Source organism: Schistocerca piceifrons, chromosome 4 (genome assembly GCF_021461385.2).
Source record: "Schistocerca piceifrons isolate TAMUIC-IGC-003096 chromosome 4, iqSchPice1.1, whole genome shotgun sequence".
NCBI classification, from domain to species: domain Eukaryota; kingdom Metazoa; phylum Arthropoda; class Insecta; order Orthoptera; family Acrididae; genus Schistocerca; species Schistocerca piceifrons.
This window is the reverse complement of record NC_060141.1, coordinates 376,405,781-376,419,439: the sequence shown is the minus strand read 5'-3', so window position 1 is coordinate 376,419,439 and position 13,659 is coordinate 376,405,781. Positions and strand designations below refer to the sequence as shown.

Sequence of the window (13,659 nt, the reverse complement as noted above, 5' to 3'; positions counted from 1 at the left end):
TCAGCAGTGCCCAAAAGTAAATTGTCCATATTGATAATCAGCAAGAGAAACTGAAAGCTGTGCAACCAACTGTCTCTGTTTGGACCTATCTCGTAATCCTGAAAACGACTGTGAAGTGCATGGCAGGGGAGAATTCCTGTTGTACCAAGCGCTAAGATTTTTTCCCCATTCCTTTCATGTATGTAGTGTGGTAGGTATGTGCTGTCATAAGTCTAATATTGTGTTCTCAGTGCCTGTGCGATGATATCTAGGGGGCAAAAGTTATTTGATTCCTCACTTAAAACTGTTTCATGAAACATTGTAATTAGGCTTTAAAAGAATAGTTGAGGTCTATCTTCAAGCATCTGCCATTTCAGGTGTGTAATTTGGAAGAGCGCGCGCGCACGCAAATGCAATTCTCACACACGTGACCACTGTCTGTGGCTGCCAAGGTCAGACTGGGTCTGTCTACGAGTCAACAGTTCCACTGTGTGGTGAATTAACTGGCTAAATTTTCCCAGTACCCTACCAATGAACCAATATCTTTCACCAGATTTACGTAAAATTAAGTATGTGGGATTAATGCGCTTCGTATTCCTGCACTCTGGTACACCAAGTTTATATGAATAGACGATCACAGTTGTGACCCATTGATTTTGTAGTTATAGGTCGTAGACTACTACATTTTTACTTATTGTGAAGTGCATAGTTTTACACTTTTGAACATTTAAAGCAGGTTGCACCACTTTAAAATCTTATCAAGCTCTGACCGTAACTTTTTTTGGGGGGTGGGGGGTTTAGTATTTCTTTATAGATAACTGCATCATCTCCAGAAAGTCTGTGGTTACTATTATTATTGGCTGTTACATCATTGCTGTACTGAACAGTAAGAATCACAACAGAATTTTGTATGGCACACTTGAATTTTCTTCCACGTATATTGATGACTCTCCATTTAATATAATGTGCTGCATCCTCCCTGTCAAGGAATCTTTAGATAGTCACAAATTTTGGTTGATATCCCATATGATAGCACATTTAATTAATGATTGTTGGTACGGTGCTGAGTAAAGACAGTGACAGAGAATGAGTAAATCACATAATAAGCACAATCCACAATGCAACAAATTCATCCATGTCCAGATATTCTGGATAGCCTAAAATTCATCCTTTTCCCTTGTAGAAAGATGAGTGCTACTTTGCAATCTATGATGTGTTTGGCTCTCTGGAGGTTGAACAAAAACTTGCAAACTTTTTCATGGTGAGGGCAAAATGCCGCTGTATAATAAAAGGGAGTGAGGAGAATGCCACAGATGTCCTAGAATTCTACATTTTGTTCCATTAAATTCTGTAATTTTAGAAAGACCAACAGTAGGATTTTAAGATGAAGTGCCAAGTACCTTATTAATGCAGCAATGAGTAATGGATTTTTCAAGGCTAGCAACGGAGATATTGCCCAGACTGTGACAGAGCATGTAACTTGAATCACTGTCACCACAAGACAGGATCCAGCTTTCTGCCACCACCAAGGTTTGTTGACTGGAACTTTGTGTAATGAAGTTTTCAACCTCTCTTTCTGAATGTGGATTTCATGCAGTCTGCAGCACACAGCAAGTCACAAAGTCACAACAAAACTCACTATATCATATTGTAGCAACCCACTAAAAATGCTAAACAAACTCCTGGGAAAAGTCTGTTTTAATCCTCCATTACAAACCTGAGCAGCATCATATTTTCTATCCTGCTCTTCATATGTAGAATGCATTTTATGATAACCTGCACTGGTGGTAATGTAGAGACCAGAAGATTAAAACAGGTGGTTCCAAAGGTAAATAACAGCAGAGATCACAAAGTGAATGAATAACCAAAACAAGTTCAGAGCATAATAAAGTCATCTTAAGCATAGACAACAATCCACAGAGCAATCCAAATCACAAACATAAACCAGACAAGGTCAGACCATTGCCATTCAATGGTATGTAACTAAAGGCTTCAGTGAGTAATGAGAGATTGGCTGGTAATAGCTAGGCTGTGGCATTCAATGGTAAACACTCATCAAAGGGCAGCACCATTTCACATGCTTGCTGCAGTGGCTGAAACTTGCACGGGTGCAAACCACAGCTTTCGCCTGGAGCTATCGTATCCTTGATGTGTTCTCCTTATGATTGGGGAATCTGAATCATTGTTGGATAGTAAACCATATATCCTCATATTGCTGTCATTATATCAACCTCAGCACAACAGAAGAAAAGATCTGGAGGTGATGATCAATTGCCACCGTAACACAATCTTAGAATCTAGAGTGCTCCTCAGTTGATTTTAGTGTGGGCTCAGGAGCTGTCAATCTATCTTTGATTTTCTGACCATATAGGAGGCATCTGTACGACATGCTTTCTGTTTCAGGTATCAATTAATGAGTATTTTTGAGTATACTATCCTTAGAAAGCTAAACACATAGGGTTGACGGAATTGTCTTCCATGTTTTATTACAATTCTTTCTTTCCTTGTCTTATTTTGTGTGTGACTTGGTGATGTTTTACTGAATCATTTTCAATAAGGGAATGCTGTCACCGAAGGTAGTATTTGAAATGTGATCCTTTTCTTGGTAACTATAAATTGTATTGTGCCTAACGTATAAATCACTGGTCAGAATTTCTTAGTTATGGCGTAGTTTTTAGTTGTCAGCACTTCTTCCGGCCTATGACAGTTTCGAATGTTTGCTTTGAAATCTGCATTTATTCTTTGGGGCCATTACATCACATCTTAAATTGTTAAGAACATTGAGGGACACTGTTTAATATTTTAATTGTTTGGTAGTCTGTCTTTCTTATGATGTTGATCTGTATGCTTCCTCCCTTTTGAATCATAGGTAAATACTGCGGACTATGTTCAACTTTTTCTTCTTTTTCTACTATTACAATTTTTGTTTTAATCACTTTTGGATGCAACAGACATTTAACTTTATATTGTGTATGATTTGGTCAGCCTGACCACAATTGAACAATGAATTACATCATTTGATGATGGCAAATGACTTCAGGTTAAACATGACCCTCTTCTAGTAGTGCTCATTACAGTTTGAGGAATGGTATGTGCTTGTTATCATTTCACTGCTTATACAGTGTGAGGATTTTCTTAGCTAATCATCTTCATACTATTGTCAATTGTTTAATGATAATGCTTACTATATTGATATACAAGGAAAGGTTGTATACAGAGAATTGAGAGGGCATGATCATCGGTAAATGAGGGTTAGGCACTGTGTATCAGAAGAATTTGCTAATCTCTGGCAGAAGTGGCTCTGCACTTTTGGCTGGGTGAAAGTGTAGAGAACAAAAGAAAACACTCCAATTTTCATTCTTGAAGGATATAAGCACAGTAAAGCAAATAAATTGAGGCATTCTATGCCATCATATAATTTTCTGTTACATAGTGTCCAGTAAGAGGAACGTCGTTATCTTTTTTTCTGGAAAACAGGCAGTGTATATGAATGTAGAAAAGTAAGTGTAGTATATTGCTTGTTACTGTTAAGAAACATGCATTTTGCTTTGTAGAGCCTTAAACCACCACCTTAAGAATGAACTTGTGAGCACCAAAGGACTTAACTTTATTGGTAGCACACTCAAGTTTTTTACATTTTAAGAACATTTAGTTTGAAAAAAGTTTGGTAGGATTTATCCAACAGACTATGGTAAAACTAATTAACAACCAGCATTCAGTTCATTTCACAAATAACTACATTGTAATGCATGGCCTCAGTTCCACTGTAGTGGTACATGATGACAAATGAAGTAATACACAGCAGTCAACCCCTCCCTGAGAAATGAGTGAAACATCTTCTAAAGGACAAGAATCACATATATTTGATTATGAAATGAACACATCTAATTTGGTTGTTTCCTTCTTCTTCTTCTTCTTCTTCTTCTTCTTCTTCTTACTTGTACTGTAGCAGTGTATCCACAGAAAAACTCTTCCAGTGAAGAATGCCTCTGGCAACTGTCGAACTTAGACTTATCTCGAGGAAATTTATAAATATGTCTAACTAATGTATTATATGCTGTAGTTGTTAGTTAACTTGTGTATCGGACAGAGGTGTGAATCATTATGAGAGTTAACTGTTTGAATCAAAGTGACATGATAAATAAAGGCATATTTTGTGTCTTTTGGATGGAAAATAATACTTAATCTTTTTTTTTGTATTGGAAGTGGAAATTTTATTATAAAAAGCCTACATAAAAATTTCAAGTAAATTGTAGCACTAGAGAAATATCACTTTTTTTCGCGCTGCCAGTGAGAGGACAAGCAGAATAAAAGTGATGTAATGAATACTGTAAAAAAAGAAAAATAATTTTTACCATTGCACTTCATTGGCCATAAAATTTTAATTTCAAAGTGTGCAAAAGTTTGAGTTCTGCTATATGAACTTGACTGAAATCAGTCATAAGAATTTAATCTGGTTTAATATTTAAATTTCACTGAATGAATTCCATCACTATGGAAAAGAATGACAAGGGCACTGGATTAGGGGAGCCATTCATTGAGAGAATATACTGCATTGCATTAAAAAGGTGTGTGCATTTCCATCAATAAGAAATATTAATGCTCATACATAATTCTGTTTAATGTATAAAATGTATAGAGAAATTTAGTAAAGCATATACAGGGTGGTCCATCCTAAATTTCGGATGAGATTATCTCGAAAATTATACATCAGGTAAAAATAGTGGGTAAGATAAGTTCGTAAGCTCAAAGGGGGACATCAAATGATACTACATGTGACTTCCAGCCCCCACCCCTGCCCCCTTGGGTGGGGGGGAGGGGGGGGGGCGTGAGTAACTTTTAAACCTTAAATGGAAACACCCATTTTTTATTGCAGATTTGGATTCTCCATAAAAAAGTAATCAAGTTTTATCTGAAACATGTTTTTAAACCTCTGACAAATGGCATTGAAATCGAGAAAAAGTAAAATTGGGGAAGAACTCTGATTTATTTAGAATTATCTGAGAAAGACGCATCAAATGGATAAAAAATGTGCACCAATTCTTTCATTACACCAAATTAAGCTATTTTTGTACAAAATTACTGTATCCTACTTTTATCGTTGCCCAGGAATGACGACATGGATGTAGTAGAATGATGCTCCCATGGATTGCTTCATTAGTGAGAGTCCCCCTTGCCTCTCATGTGTTGGGGTGCTGCATTAGTGTGTGTCTCTTTGTCTCTCACAATTTGGGGTGCTTAATTAATGAAATTAGTCACAAATAAATTGTTCAAAATTATCCCCATTTGCTTCAATGCACAAAGTCGATCGTCTGCGAAAGTTGTCCACAGTTTTGAGCAGCACATCCTGTGGTATGGCTGCACACACTCTTTGAATGCATTGCTCTATATCGTTTCATGTTGTGGACTGTCTTTCATAAACAATATTTTTTAAATAACCCCACAAGAAAAAATCAGGAGATATTAGGTCAGGTGAATGTGGAGGCCGCTGAATTGGTCCGCCACATCCTATCCATCAACCAGGGTACCATAAATTTAAAACATTCAGCACATTTTTAGCGTAATGGGGAGCTGTTCTGTCCTGTTGGAACCACATTTGTTGCCTAGTTTCTAAATTAAAATCTTCCATTAGCTCCAACAAATCATCGCGGAGAAGTTGTAAATAAGATTCCCCAGTCACATTTCAGTCAAAAAAATACGGTCCTATCAAGTAACCATTTAAAATTCCATACCAGACCATTAATGACCATTTTGTGTTGATTGTCAATGGGTCTGTGCCAGTGTGGATTGACAGGGGACCAATAGTGACAATCATGACAATTTAATTCGCCATTGTTTTTGAATGTGGCTTCATCTGTGAACATAACATATCTAAAAAAAATCATTGTCACCTGTTATCATTTCAAAGGCCCATTGGCAGAAATGCACGCGTATTTGCATATCTTTCGGCGTTAATGCATGTGTCAGTGTGATATGATACACAAGATATTTATGTGCCTTCAAAATACTCAAAATAGTTGATTTCGGTATTCCAGTTTGTCTCTGAATCGCACGACTACTAATTTCGTGACCCGGTTGAACACAGGCGAGAACAGTAAGGGTACAAGCGTCATTTTCATTGTATTCATGATGACGAGATTGACAGTGCATGTATCCATTTTGAGCTCGTTGAATGTAATTTCGAATGTTTTTACTTGGATGTCATCTGTTTGGGAAACGATCTGCACACAATTGCGCAGCTGCAGCGTAATTGTTATGGCATTCACCTAAAATTAACATCTTATCAACAATCTCTGTAGGAGGATAGTGAGCCATGTTTTGCTAAAGAATAATTTACTTTCGTCAGTTGCTTGTTTATGGTTCACAATCTGAAAGTGAGGTGACGTCTGATCGCATTGCACAGACCTTTATACTGAGCCATAGTTTGCAGTTTGGCCATGGTAGTGCCACAGTCAGGTGAGTAATGCAATTGTGAAGAGTTCCTTAACCAGATTTTAATATCATTACACGTCCCTCCATCAAAACTGTGGTGGGTAGGATACATTTTGTAAAAAAATAGCTTAATTTGATGTAATGAAAGAATTGGTGCACATTTTGCATCGATTTGATGCATCCTTCTCAGATCAGTCTAAATAAATCAGAGTTCATCCCCAATTTTAATTTTTCTCGATTTCAGCGCCATCTGTCAATGGTTTAAAAAAATATTTCAGACAAAACTTGATTACTTTTTTATGGAGAAACCGAATCTGCAATTATAAATGGGGGTTTCCATTTAAGATTTAAAAGTTGCCCAGCGCCCCACCCAATGGGGTGGGGCTGGGGGTCACATGTAGTATCATTTGATGTCCCCTTTGAGCTTATGAACTTGTCTTACCCACTTTTTACCCAATGTATAGTTTTCGAGATAATCTCATCCGAAACTTCAGATGGACCTCCCTGTATATTTAATGCAGTAGTAAAGTAGATAAAGTAATGAACACACACATGGAAAATAGATATTTGGTATGTGTATATTAACTAAGGATTTACAGAGTAGAAGCATAAAGTCAGTGATTTCAGCCAACAGGATATAGTGAACCCCCCAGTAACTAAGCCTTGGGAATAGAAACCCGTTAAAGAAAACTAAAATTAAGATAAAGCCAATGTGGTGGAAAGAGTATTAATTTATTGTTTTTACACTCTTGAATTTCAGTATTTAAAAGCATAGTGATTTATATTATTTGATTTGATTTATATTTCGTTAGACTTTTAAATCACTTTTCCAGTTTTACCATACATAATGACATGCATGATCCCTTCTTTAGCAAGACTTCCCTGTTCACTGACGACATAACTGGTCACAGAGCATGAAATATAATCAGACAAGGAACATAAAAATTCATTAGAATCATCGTATCACGAACAGTGTTGTAATGACAGGCAAATGATGTGAAAGCAGATGAAAAGAATGTAGAAGTTCATATAAATGGGTAGAAATGCAATAGCATGTCTTTCTTTTCTTCTTTTTTTTTTCCTCCCTGTGTTGTTAAAATTAATACACAATTCTAAGTGGTTCAATAACACCAGTACTGGTAAACTTACACTTTAGCTATATATGACGGTAGTATCTGTTCCCGAAAGAACAGTTACCGTGGATGACCATGCAGCTTTGCTAGAAATGAAATGATAATTAAATGGACACCCTAGCTGCAAACAAGCGTTGATGTACTTCATTGGGGACATGTTGAAAATGTGTGCCCCGACCGGGACTCGAACCCGGGATCTCCTGCTTACATGGCAGACGCTCTATCCATCTGAGCCACCACATGTACCCAGTGAAGTACATCAACGCCTGTTTGCAGCTAGGGTGTCCATTTAATTATCATTTCATTTCTAGCAAAGCTGCATGGTCATCCACGGTAACTGTTCTTTCGGGAACAGATACTACCGTCATATATAGTTAAAATATGGCTTCCTGGCCATTGACCTTCTTGTGCGAACGCACACGCTATGCCCGAACTTGTACGGGAATTGGTAGATTAATCTGCCACGAGTAACGAGTATGATGGGCAAACATCTATTAGGCGCACTACGAATGTAGTAGTGTGGACGTGTTGGGAATGTGGATCTCACGGGGAGCGTGCTAGGGATAAGTCCCTGCAGACGCACTATCCCCTGTGCCTGCGGTGGCTCAGATGGATAGAGCGTCTGCCATGTAAGCAGGAGATCCCGGGTTCGAGTCCCGGTCAGGGCACACATTTTCAACATGTCCCCAATGAAGTACATCAACGCCTGTTTGCAGCGAGGGTGTCCATTTAATTATCATTACACCTTAGGATTCACTGACCACTCTAAGGTGCCAGTAGAAGGAATTAAGACTGTACAGTAGGAGAATGTGCTATCAGCAAATGAAAGGAAGCCTTTGAATTTGCAGTTTTTTCCCTGCATGGGTGACAAGAAATCCATTCACCTGTGTATGTTTAGATTTTAGTTTTTTGACTCCCATTGGACATGAAGGTCCACCTATACACTCATTTCTCAAAAGGGAACTTGACTGATTGAGGCATGGCAAAAATAATCATAAGAATTTTGAACAAGAAATAACTTTTGAGATTATAGCAAAAGTATGTTCATGGAAATAATATAATTTGTGCAGCAACAGTGAGCAAACTGGTAGTTGCATTAATAGCAATATGTAGAAGGATATTAAATTATGGTATAATAGTTCTTTTTTCAAAAAATAACTGTATCTTGTAATACTAGGTGATTAAACTAAAAGAGATGTTTTGAAAAGTCTACTGGAGGAGGAAAAAGCAGAACAATCTGAATTATTTCAAAACAAATACCTAGAATTCTGAGCTAAAACAAGTATGTCAAAGAATTTTAATTTTTAAAACACTGCCTGACAAAAAAAGTGAAGCACATAGAAGACATGGTCAGATGTCAGGGAAATGAGTGCTTTAGTGTTGTTCATGTTTAGTGTTGTTATCAGGCCTGGTAGGGTGTATAAGGGACAAGAACAGTGTCATGTTGAGTGGTTACTGTGAGGGACACGGAGATGCTACATAACCGTATGATACAGGTTTATCAGCATCTGCCAGAGTTTCAAAGAGGCCTGATTGTGGATCTCCTTAAACTCAGCTGGTCAAATTGTGCAATATCCAGATTTGTGGGCATTCGGATGTGACAGTGGTCCAATGTTTGAATGCATAAGGGAGTATTGCTGTGTTGTGCAGCAAGCGCATTCTCACCCCTTTGCATCTGCACTCTCATATGCACCATTAGTCAGAGACTAACAGCAACCAAACTAGGGAATTATTGTCCCATGTGTAGGCTGCTGTCAATACTGTATTTGGAGCAGTGCTGTGACCAGGAAGCATCGATTGCCGATGATTGGCATTGCATTGTGTTCATCATGAATCATGATTCTGATTTACAGTAGGGGACATCATTGGTGAGCAAGGTGGCAATCTGAGGAGAAATCCTATTCTTCCCATGTTTTGGAGAAGCACAGCAGTTTTACTCCTGGCGTCATGGTGAGGGAAGCCATCGGATATGGCTTCACGTCATGGCTAGTAGTGACTAGAGAACTATTACAGCATAACGCTAAGATGTGAACATCCTGCATCCTCATGTATTACCTCTCATGTAACAGTATCATGCCATTTTTCAACAGGCAATGCCCATCCACGCAGGGCACATGTCTCTATGACCTGCATGATGTTGAGATACTAACGTCACCAGCAAGATAGCCAGATCTTCCCTGATAGATCTTGTTTGGGACCAGCGTGGACATCATCTCCATCCTAATGCTAACATCTGGGGTGTAAAATAGGTGTGTGCCTCAGAAGAACATGTAATGGCTTTATGACACCCTTCTCATCTGAATCAGTGCAAGCATCAAGGCCAGAGGCTGTGTAACCTCATACTAATATATGAGCTCTTACTGCCAAGTTCTTTGCAAACCTGATTTGATTTCATAACCCCTGAAATAACATCACATACCTCTCAACCTGTGAAGTTTTATTTAGTTTCCTCCTCCTCTTCTTTTGGATGCTTTTTTTGTCAGGCAGTATAGTTTTACTGTTTTTTAATCAACATAACAGCTATATCATGGTAGGAAAAAAAAGGAAATAGCAGTTCTTAAGAGGTGATAAAATCTGTGAACAGAGTGGTATATGGTGTAGGTGCTGGTTGCCAGCAGAGCAACAGCAAAGGATACCTTGTTGATATTATCTGCATTTATTCTAAAAGTAGCCTCCGTATTTTCAGCATTCCTTTTGCCTTGTGCATGTCATCTTTCATTCTATGCTTTCTCTCTCTTTAAGATAATTCAGTGGGGCATTGCTCTCAATAGAACCTTAATTCACTTATATGCTTCTGTCTAGATCCTAACTTCACTGGTACAGTTGGTTTATTTTCAACTGCAGTATCAGTATGAATGTGCCAGTACCAGCCGAGCATGTTATCTTCTGCATGCTGAAATGCTTTGGTCATGGTTCTGTGTCTAGGATGTATAATCACCTGCAGATTTTATTCAGTCTTTCACTCATTAATTCATCAGTGATTCTGTTTCTCAATTTCACAACTTTTCACAGTGTGAAGCTTTGGTGTTGAATTATCTCTTGTTCTAAATAAATACATGCAGTACCAATATGAGGCTGCCTCTTTAAACAGGAAACCACTCTGATCTCACATGAAGCCATCCCATCCACCTGCAGGTTTAAAATCGACCCGTTGCACAGAAATTGACAACCTGGGGTAAGTTACATGGTTTGTAACTTGATGACAATAAATCTGTGTAACATAACATTCTACTTCTTTGAGAAACCATTCAGATATTCCTATGGAATGAAATGTATCTGATGTAATATGCACTTGTTAAAAATTTGAGTAGAAACCAACCACATAATTATGTCAAATATGAAAAATAAAATTGGTTTATTGACTGCAAATATGTAAACTCAGAGTTTATTGGATTAGAGGTTATAGTTGCGAAGAAATATAAGGTTAAATGTTATTCATGTGGAACAGTAGTCTAGATGTCTAACTTTTAAGAGTTTTTCCATAGATAGCTATTTAATTTATATAAGATGAGCACAAAGACAATAAAAACTCGTATATCGTAGAAGTCAAAGGGTAAAAATGGAGAACTTGATGGTGATATTGGTATGCACATTTCAAAGTATGCAGTAGCCATGTATCTTGCAAATTCAGGATTACTGATTCCTTTCCTCTGAACTAGAGAGAAGAAAGAAGGAATGAAAAGATGCAAAGGTCTCTTCAAATAGAGCCATAGAACAGTAGGGGATGAGTGGGGAATGGAATTCAGAAAAACCTACCAATCAGACAGGAGTTCGTGTGGAGCATGAACAGTGGAAAAGACAGTATATATGATACACAATCAATATACAGGTGAAGATGACTCAGCCAAGTTGTTATGATCCCACACTCTTGAGAACAAAGCTTTTCTGGTAATGATATATTGTAAGCCACCAGTCAATTTTATCTCTGTTAATCACATATACTTAGAAATTCAATTGAATCATCAAAAGAAACTTAAATTTGTGTGAAGAATGGTAAACTAGCTGGGGAAAACAGAGAGATCAACTGATAGGTCCTAAAAATGGATAGTTGGATCCCATGAGATAACAAGTGCAACTTAAGAGGGGAAATTTTAAAATACAAACCCTTCTGCTCTTCATTATCTTTGTATTTACAGCTTGATCATCTGCTTTTATTTCAGTCTAGCAGATGGTGTCGGAAAAGCGATGTTAGCAGCCCATTTTCCATAATTATGGTTCTCTCTAGTTCTGAAAGAAGGAATCTGTTATTCCAGGAGATTGAGTTTTTCATTGTTTTAAGTTATGCTTGACTATGTCACAATCTGTTCTTTTCAGGTGATTGTAAAATTTACTGTTTGACATTTTCATGTGGTAAGACCTTACATTTGGTCCTACATGGGTATATGTCAAAAAGTCAGTAAATAAACTGATAAATTTGCAAAGTGGGCCCCTTTTTCCTCCAGGATGATCGTTATATTACTTCTAATTTTTTACGTGATGGAAAAGTTTTACATGGAAAATTGCATGCAACTAGTGAATTATTAAAACTTTTTTTCATGACTTTGTTACTTTCTGAGATACAAATCAGCTGTTTCAAGTATCAACTACTACTGGTAAATAATGTAATTGTTCTGTAATTACATGCGTATGTAAAGTCCCATGGCAAAAGCATTTTTAGCCAAACTGTGATTTCCTCATTTCAAACTCGCACATCTGAAAGCCTCTCAAGTGTAACTCTTTTATTGTGACTGTGATGAGTGAATGTGGAATGTAGTGTCTTTGTTTTTAGTCTAGTTAATTGTTGTTTGAAACAAGCTTTTTTGTAACAAAATTGCAGAAGTTATTTTATCAGTGGTTCTATATGTTTTTTGGGGTGCTAAATCTGAATTTCATCTTTTCTGCCTAAGAGGAAGTCGGCTTATATCTCAAAAAAACTATGTATATTTTGGAGATGACCACTCTGTACGACATTAAAGGAGACAAAATTTTCTACTAAATCCAGTTGTCAGGTTTGATTTACTGCTAAGTTATATTGGCACTAGGGTGCACTGAAATGTAGCCACTCTCATCCCATACAACTATAAAAATTTTCATGTCACCAACAACAACTCTTCCACCATGTGAAATTATATTAAATTTCCTACAAGAGAGGCCCATAACATTCACTTTTCTCAAGAGGGAGGAGGAAACAAAGCGGAAATTATGAAAAATGCCTTCTGTGTATTACAGCCAAATGACCTCTCTCACTTCTCTGTCTGTCATTGGTGATACACTTTTGATGTATTATGCTTAAAAGAGGTTGTTTTAAATGAGTTGTGTTGTGACTTGGCCAGACAGCCAAGTCACTATGAGAGGAAGCCGAAAGGCACGCGTTTAAGCTCACGCAGGCTGGCGTGAGGTCTGGAACGTTACAAGGAAATGAGAACTTAGAAAAACGGACGCAGTTGCTGTAATACTTAACTTTAATCCATAATTGTAGAACATCGCTCTTGATTGTACATGCTTCATAAAATAATATCAAATGCTATGGCGCCTTGCTAGGTCATAGCAAATGACGTAGCTGAAGGCTATGCTAACTATTGTCTCGGCAAATGAGAACGTATTTGTCAGTGAACCATTGCTATGAACGTCGGCTGTACAACTGGGGCGAGTGTTAGTACGTCTCTCTAGACCTGCCGTGTGGTGGCGCTCGGTCTGCTATCACTGCCAGTGGCAACACGCGGGTCCGACGTATACTAATGGACCGCGGCCGATTTAAAGGCTACCACCTAGCAAGTGTGGTGTCTGACGGTGACACCACAAGTTGAGAGAAAGTATGTTTGATGAAACATTAAAAATTATATTTCAACTAATTAGATACATGGTACTGAACAGAAAGATTAAAATCAAATATGTATGTACTGATTTACATAGGATGTAAAATTAGAGATATGAGCCCAGGATTGCATCATCATTTTGAACAGTTTCTCCATCTGCAAAACAAAGAGGACATTTAGTGGCAGATTATGGATACAAAACACTGGTAAGTTAACTATCAGTGTGTGAAGAAATACGTGTACTAATGCCATGCACAATTCTTTTACTCATCTCCATTTGGACAAAGGAAGGTTCAAGCAGAGCATCAGGGGCTGTGGAA

At 37.7% G+C, this 13,659-nt stretch overlaps 1 protein-coding gene and 1 non-coding gene across 3 annotated transcripts in view; both read left to right on the top strand.

Annotated features, from left to right (window-relative positions):
- Positions 1 to 13,659, top strand: part of LOC124795350 (phosphatidylserine synthase 2-like) — a 232,675-nt gene that overhangs the window by 162,590 nt on the left and 56,426 nt on the right. The window contains exon 9 of one of the 2 annotated variants that reach the window (XR_007016680.1): positions 10,636 to 10,719. The exons of the other annotated variant lie outside the window; for it this stretch is intronic. The gene's annotated coding sequence lies outside the window, so the exon portion shown is untranslated. The remainder of the gene's footprint in view (positions 1 to 10,635; positions 10,720 to 13,659) is intronic. 2 annotated transcript variants of the gene reach the window in all.
- Trnat-ugu lies at positions 8,138 to 8,212 on the top strand. The gene has a single exon. It is a non-coding gene; the product is annotated as a tRNA-Thr (tRNA).